Source organism: Castor canadensis, chromosome 13 (assembly GCF_047511655.1).
Source record: "Castor canadensis chromosome 13, mCasCan1.hap1v2, whole genome shotgun sequence".
Taxonomy (NCBI): domain Eukaryota; kingdom Metazoa; phylum Chordata; class Mammalia; order Rodentia; family Castoridae; genus Castor; species Castor canadensis.
In genome coordinates this window covers 50,726,880-50,735,816 of record NC_133398.1, presented here as the reverse complement: position 1 = coordinate 50,735,816, position 8,937 = coordinate 50,726,880, and the positions used below count along the sequence as shown (strand labels likewise).

General features: G+C 36.3%; 1 pseudogene; it reads right to left on the bottom strand.

The window, feature by feature from the left end:
- Nucleotides 1-1,986: 1,986 nt before the first annotated feature.
- On the bottom strand, nucleotides 1,987-2,531 carry LOC109690732 (interferon alpha-17-like; annotated as a pseudogene).
- Nucleotides 2,532-8,937: the final 6,406 nt, after the last annotated feature.

The window sequence follows — 8,937 nt, the reverse complement described above, 5'->3', positions numbered from 1 at the left end:
GCCATTACAACTCTGTTTCTTTTTTTCCATTTAAACTTGAAGTTCACACAAATGAATTTTGAATCTTTTTCTCATTCTTTATAGTCTCTACATGAACACTTCAATTACTGTGCTTTCAGTTCATGGCATTTTTTGTAAGCTACGGATTCAAATATCCAAACAGCATTCACACTTAGATATCTACCAGTCAACTGCAAAGGAGCTCTGATTCTTTTGTTTTATTCCTAGATCTGATTCATTCTAGCATCTGCTGAGAGAATTTCAATGGTTTTTCCATCTTTTTGTTGTTGCAAATAAGCTAGCATATTAGTAGGTATGATCATTCATTAAGGTTACTTTTCTTACAAAAACCAAAGACACAGAAATCTGGAACTATAATTATCATATTTCTATCCTGAGGGCAACACACAACTTGAGTTAGAATATTCTATTTTTATTTATTGCTTAAATATAAAAACCATGCTCAAAGTAATAGTACTATCTATTCTTGAATCAGTTTACAAGCCAGTTTTGGAGTTTCTTTTAAAAGAATTAACATTGGATTAATAACTAGAATATATAAGTAACCACAAAAATTCAGCAGTTAAGAAAACCCAAATAGCATTACTTAAAACTGAGCAACAGATCTAAGTAGACATTTCTCAAAAGAAGACACACAAATAACCAATAGACACATGAAAAAAAGCTCAAGGTTACTAATTATGAGGGAAATATAAACCAAACTCCTATGAAATATTACCTTATACAAGTAAGAAAGGCTATTATCAAAAGAATAAAGACATCAAGTACTGATGAGAATGTGTACAAAGGAGAACCTTTGTACACTTTTGGTGGGAATGTAAATTAGTAAGGCTATTATGAAAACCAGTATTTTTAGAGATTCCTCAAAAAACTAAAATAAAGAACTACAGTATAATCAGCAGGACACTACTGGATATGTGTTCAAAAGAAATGAAATCAATTTGTGGAAGAGACATCTGCAGTTCCATGATCATCGCAGCCCTATTCACAGCAGCCAACAGATAGAAACAACCTAAGTGCCAATTAACTGGTAAATGTTTAAAGAAATGTAGGACATACTGACACTGGAATACTATTCAAAAATACAGAATAAAAGACTTACTAGCACCAACATGGATGGAACTGGAAATCATTATGTTAAGTGAAATAAGTCAGATACAGAAAGACACTGCATGACCTCACTCATATGGGGAAATCTGAAAGACTTTGTCTTATAAAAACAGTATAAAGTAGTGGTCATCAGAGGTCAGAGAAAAGAGGAGGCAGTGATGGTGAAGTGTTCATAAATGGGTGCTAAGTTACTGGACAAGGAGCTGTGGTGAACAACTGTGCTGTAAGTTGACTATCCATAACAATGTGTTGTATATTTCAAAAAGCTAGAGAATTTTTAATATTTTCACCAAAAGAAAGTGAGAAAAGATGAATAAAAAATTGATAAATATGTTTAACTTGACTTAAAAAGTATGCAATGTGTGCATGTGCCAAATTGTAACTGGTACACCATTAGTATGTATAATTTTTACATTTTATGTACTCACTAATAATAAATTTTAAAATGAATGTAAAGGCTTAAGAAACATAAGATGCCTTCTACATGTTTTTCTATGGTAAAAATTTAATGGACAAGCAAAATAAATTAACTAAACATACAGAAATCTTTTAATACTAAACACAATGTATAGGTATACATGATATTTTTTGGAATTATTTAAATCTTATAAGTCATTAAATGATGACTATTCAAGTAGATGGAAAGCTACATCTGCATGCATGGAAGGAAACTGGCCCTGAGAGTTGAATATGGTATTGCTGATACTCCTGAAAATTTCTGAGAAATTATTTTAATTCATGGCACAACTCTAGTGGAAATGAAAGTCTTTAAAATGGTAGAAATTGTAGAAGTGTGATACAATAACAATCACTAAGAGTGATTTCTATGTTGGATTAGGACTTATTCCTTACTCCTTATTTAATATTTTTTTGCAAGTTTGTTGATGAAGAGAAGGATCTCATTTCTGCTCTGCAACTTCCCAGGCACAAGGGCTTTATTTCTTCTCTTCCAAGTAGAGAGTGATCCTGTGGAAGTATTTCCTCACAGCCAGCATGGAGTCTCCATTCATCAAGATTTGCTCTTCCTCTCCCTTCTATGAGGGACATGCTTCTATGCCATTCAGCTGCTGAAAGAGGCCGGTTAAGAATTTGAACAGAAGGGTCTTCTCCTGAGCAGCAGAGAAGTTCTTTGTGCTGAAGAGGTTGAAGATCTACTGTGTGATCTCATGGAAGATAGAGATGGCTTGAGTCTCTGGGTCTGGTTGCCATCAGACTCCTCTTAGAGGAATCCAAAGTCATCCGTGTTCTTTCAGGGAATGAAGGAGATTCTTGCCATTTGTCTTAAGGGTATCAAGATCCCCTTGTTATCCAGGTTATGGATCTAAGGCACAACCCAGAGAGCAGGTTGACCTGCAGCTGCGTACCATGAAAGCAAGCAGTAAAGCAAAGAACAAGGCCATTGGGGATGGTACAGATGTTATTGTTAACATATTCATACTACACAAAGTAATCGAAGATACAATGCAAGCCCTAACAAGATAAAAAAGTCATGTTAAGTCAAAATAGAATATACTATTCTAAAGTTCATATGGAATGCAAAAGGACAAGAATAGCCAAATTAATCTGAGAAAGAAAAATCTAGAGGTCTCAACTTTCCTGATCTTAAAACATTCTACAAAGCTATAGTAATTAAAGCAATATGGTACTAAAACAATGCAAGACATACTGACCAATGGAATAGTCAAGAAATCACCCTCATGTATAAGGTCAAATGATCTTCGATCAGGGTATTAAGGTTACACAATGAGAAGACATGATCTCTTTAATAATGACATAGGGAGAACTGTGCACTCAGATGCATAAGAATACAATTTGACCCCTAACTTACACCACATACTAAAATTAACTCAACTAGATTACAGAAATACTTCACTTAATTGCACTTCACATTGCTGAGATTCACAGACATTGCATTTTTTTCAAATTAAGGGGCACAGGAATTCTGTTATTAAGCAACATTTCTAACAGCATGTGCTCACTTTCTGTTCCACCTTTTGGTAATTGCAATACGTTGAACTTTTCTACTATGATATCTGTTATCATTATTCTGAGAAACTGGGATTTGAATTTAGGGCCTCATGCTTGGTAGGCAGGTGGTTTACCACTTCAGCCAAGACCCCAGCCGACTTTCTGCTTTATCTATTTTTCTCAGAGAGAATAATAATTACAGATATGATAGCAATGGCAGGAGAACTAGATTTAGGAGTGAGCCTGAAGATATAACTAAATTGCAATAATCTCATAATAAAAGTTTAATGGATATGGGGTTGCTTCTTAAATGTTAGCAGTGAAAATGATTTCTCAAGGTGGAATCCACTCCTGAAAATACAGTAAACATTCTTTTAAATGACTACAAATGATTTAGAATATTGTCAAATCTTAGTAAAGCAGTGGAAGGTTTGAGAGGACTGACTTGATTTTGAAAATCAGCACCACATGCTAAAAGAAGGAGTCAATCTGGCAAACTTCAGTCTTGTTTTATTTTAAAATACTACAACAGCTACCTGAACCTATAGGAACCACCACCCTCATTGGTCAGTGACCATCAATACAAGGTAAGTCCCTCCACCAGCAAAACATTAAGATTTGTTGAGGGATGAGATGATTGTTAGAATTTCTTTTAGCAACAAAGTAGTTTTTAATTAAGGGAAGCATCTTTTTATATATAATTCTATTGAACCCTCAGTAGACCTACATGGTGTGAATATAATATTCACGTACCCCTGAAAACAAAAAAAAATCATGTGACTCACATCTGAACTGTATCTGCACTATCTTCAAGGTATTTCTGCACCAACTAAAAAGTAAGACTTCACACTATAAAATCCCAGGAAGAATTTACATGCACTACTCCATGACATTGTGTTTGGCAATGAATTCTGATAAATGGGTAATAAACAGAATATAGAAAGAACTCTTACAACTTAACAACAAAACCCACATAATTTAAAATAGGTAAAAACTTGAATAAAGTTTTTCCCAAATAAGACATAAATGGCTAAAAACGACATGCTCTGGTTTAAGTATTTGTGTCCCCACAAAATTCGTATTTAGAATCTTAACCCAAGAATAAGGTTTTTAGGAAATAGGGCTTTTAGAAGTGATTAAGTAACGAGGCTGTAGCCCTCATGAGTGGGATTGGTGCCCATATAAAGGGAATCTATAGAGCTAGTGTCCCTTCTGCCATGTAAGGATGAAAAAAGAAATTACCTTCTTTTGAACCAAGAACACGCCTTCACTAGACATGAAATCTGCTAGCACCTTGATCTCTCCAACCTACATAATAGTAATAAATTTATATTATGTATAAGCTATCAACTAATGATATTTTGCTACAGAAGCCCAAATGACTAAGAAACAACACTAAACATTAGGGACATGCATATCAAACTCATATGAGATATCACCTGTCTATAAGGAGGTCTGCTATCTAGAAAACAAAAGAGTAAGTTCAGGCAAGGAGTTGTAGTATTTGGACTCCTTGTGCAGCTGATGGTGAGAATGTAAAATGGCACAATTCAGTCACAAAGGCAAATGGCACTATTTTTTTTTAAAAAAAGAATTTACACATTCAGCAATTTTTGGTATATAGCCAAAAGTTTTCAATGGAATCTTGTTTTTCTTTGTTTTTTTTTTTTTACAGTACTGGAGTTTGAACTCAGTTCCTCACCCTTCTTAGGTAGGGGCTGTACTTCTGGAGCCACACCTTAGCCCTCTTTAAAAGGAGGCTTGAGTATACATTTGTAATTCATAATAATAACAGCATTATTCATAACAATAAAAATTTAAAGTGCTCATTAATGCATATATAAAGATAAAAAATATGATTTACATGTATAGTGGAATAATATTAAGCTTTATATTAATATTATATTATACTCTATCACCCATACCATGGGATATTATTCTGCCTTATACAATGGAATATGTTTCTACTTTATGATTTTTTAACCAAAATGTGCATATACGTACAATGAAATATTATTCATGAAGCAAAGACAGAAAGAAAGCTAGGAACCAGCAACGAGGTACCTTTGAAGGACCTGGGTCTTGTGATTTTTCCCCAAATAGGACCCATTTCCTAACAGTACATTCAGCTATGAATTCATCAGTGGATTTGTTTATTGATGAAGCTAGAGCATCAATGATCTATTGACCACTTAATAGACCTAGATATAGTATAAACATAATTTCTTACGGCCTTGAAAACTTAATCACCTCTGAAGGCTCAACATCTGAATACTGTTGCACTGAGAAAGATGTCTCAACATACTAAGCATGAGGTACATTTCATATCCAAACCTCAACATATAATAAACACTATTGAACTATTTATTTCAAAACTTTTAAGATGTAAATTTTATGTTAGATGTGTCATTTCATATTGAAAAATTTTTGGTTTTAATTGACATATAGGATACTATATGTCATACTTGAGCCATACTTGAGTAATTCTGACTGCTTCTAGCCACAATAATAACTGCCATCACATTAGGTGCAGAAAAAAATTCAAAGACTGACCCTGAAATCAGCCTTTAATTGCACCTGACAGCTGCAACCTGGAGCACAGCCAGTAAGGCAGGTCTGGCCCTGGGAAACCCTCCTTCACCATGGAGATTTCTCTCTCCTTTTGTTCTATTTTTTTTTGTTTCTTTTTTTCATTCTCTTCTCTTTCCTCCATCAATCCGAAGACAGAGAATCAATCAGAATCAACTCTTCCACATTCTGAGCCCCTAGCCCATGGATAGCTTCCCCATAGTGCACTGCACTGAGAAAAGTTGGTGCTATTTCTCCCTGCTGCTACAGGCTCCAAACCTGCCTGCATGTCAATTGGCAGAATGAACAGGTGAGCACCACACACCATGCAAGACTCCCTTACCCACCCTCTGGAAACATAAACCAGCACAGCCCCTATGCAGACTGAATCCCCCCCTCCCCAACAAAACTAAAAAATGAACAGCAAACTGTAATCAAACACAGACAGCAGAGGGGGTAAGTGGAAAGTTTAACCTACCCCAGAGAAAAGGGGTGGGGCAAAGAACTAAACTCTCAGTAAATAAACACAGGAAAGGCAACAAAGGCTAAGAGTGGGTGTGTAGCAAGGCACCAGATAGTAGACCACAGAGCTGATCTCCTGAACCAGAGAGCAGCATCCAAGACCAAACTGCCCCATAAAACTGGAAAACACTGTACTGTACTCAAACACCAACAGTGGAGGGGGTGGGTGGAATGCTGACCCTGCCCTAGAGAAAGGGGGTGGGACAAAGAACTAAACTCTCAGTGAGAAACTGTGAATAAACATAGCAACAAGCCACCTCCCAAAACAGGGCTACTCACAAGCCAGTCACCTGGTGAGACCACATCAAAGCTTCTGCTTATATGCCAATACCAGCACTGGATGCCAGAGGAATAACTCCAGAACTTAAACTAAGACTGAAATTATACTGTTCCTGAGCCTGGTGGTTTTTTATTACATTTTTTCCCTGTTTCTTGTTTGTTTGTTGTTATTTTATTTTATTATTGTGGTTTTTAAAATTTTTTATCTTTATTCTTATTTTCTTTTTTTCTTTCTGTACTATCAACTTCACCATCACTATCTTCTCATCCCTACTCTCACTCCCTTCACTCTCCCTCCTTCTCCTGTGGTACAACCCATTGTTCTTCTTCCCAACTACTCTTTCAGTTCCTTCTCATCAACTCGGTCCCCCTGCCTTCACCTCTCCCTTCTATCCTCCCTGAACCTGTCACCACACCCTCCCTCCTACACACTCACTACCTGCTGACTGACCTATTATACCAATTTTACACACCCACAACCCCCTGAAATCCCTGACACAAGCACCCTACACCACAACAACAGAAATACACCAAAACACACATGAGGGCCACAAAACCCAGTGGCCCCCATATTGCTTCTCCCACTCACCCACCCCACTTTCTGCCTCCCCTTTTAGTGCCACCTAACTAATTCCCCAAATTTCTATAGCAAGTCCAACAAGCATTAACCCCTCCACACTCCCACTATTTATAGATAATACCACCAAGGGGTCTTCTGTACAATATATAAATAACTGGTCGGGCATTGAACCTGTGAATTAGTTATTGCTAAATTACACTTTCAGGCCAGAGACAGAAATAGCACACCAACCTAGCTAACAACCAAGACAGTCACAACACAAAATTTAAATCAAGGGAAAGAAATCAAGCAATTAAAACCACCAACTAGGCTATCAAGAGCATAGTTGTACAGCACCAAGTGGAGTGATGGGAAGAAGAAGGAATGGAAACCACTCTCCTCAAAAAAATAATTCAATACAGGAGTCAGAGGGAAATGTAAAAAATGGATACCCAGTTCCTGACCCCCAAAAATCAATGATAAAAGACACAAAGGAACCCAGTGATGACCACATAAACACTTACAAAGAAGAAATCTTGCAAAAAATCACTGAGAATTTCATGAAGAAGACACTGTCTGGCAGGATAGCAGAAATTAGTTTGCCTTAGTATTCCACCTAGCTAATAATCCATTGAAACAAAGAAAAGACTCCTTTCATAAATCTGTAACTTAAAAGAAAGGAAATTAAAGACCCCAAAAGAGTTTGTTCTTAATCTGTACAGTATTATGTTCACATTAAAAAGTGATAAGAGTAAAACTTGATTTATACTAATTATGGACAAGCAACTGTTGCAAGATCTTTGCTAATATTAATTGAATCTTCTCAGTAACACTATTTGATAACACTCATTTATACAAGTGGTTGGATAGAAAAATACATCTGGAGGGCTAGGCCAAATATCTCAGTTCAGCACCTTACAGTGCGGTTGGATAATGGTTTGTCTGAAAGACTCATTACAAGAAATGAAGAACAGGAATGCACATGGATTCCTGAACCAGGAGACTCCATAGCAGGACATCAGTAGAGCATGGAGGGTAGAACAACAAAGATCTGAGCTCTACTTCAAATGCCAGTGTTGCTGTTCACTGCTTTCTAGAGCAACAGGGGTTATGCAATATGTGGATTAAAGTGACTTTATGTTCAAAGGAAATTAGACAAATTACCTTTGAAATGGTCATAATGGAATAGATGTTTCTGACATGTGAATATCAGTCTAACACTTGAGTGATGTGTTCAATAAAATACACTCAAAGTACTGTATTAACCCATTAATTGCAGTTCTGGAGTTATTTTGGACTCCTGAGATTCCTGTGAGTTTAAGTAAATAATTTCCATTCTAAGGACACCTCAGCCAGGTGGATACTGACTTGTTTCTTTCAGGTCCTCTCTGCTTCCATGTTTTCAGACCAGCTGGTTGTTTGCATTCCCAAGGGTGATAACTCATTTTCTGACCTAAGGGCAAACTTAATTTTGTGTTGAGTGGTGATAGAAGCAAATAAAGATTCTCTTCTCCCTTTTCTCCAGTCAGCAAAAAATCTTCTTTGAGTAAGATAGAAAACACTATGCACTTTCTATGAAAGCAATGAGGGGATTTCCTAAGGAAAGTCTGACTTTACTGCCAATCTCAGACAAATTACTAAGTGTGGATGTTTGTCTTTGTTTAAGGTTGACTTCAAAGTAAGTAATTATCCCAACATAAATAGATAGATACATCTGCATGGGTGAAACTGTCCTGAGAGTTAAATTTGCTGCTGCTAATACTCCTGGAAATACAAATTGATGGAAACCATGTCAGAAATATAGCAGAAATGAATCTTTGTAATGGTAGAACTGAAGGGTATAAGACACAGGACATTAGTCATTGAGAGTCATTTCAGTAGTAGGCCAGGTGTTATTCCTCACTCCTTAA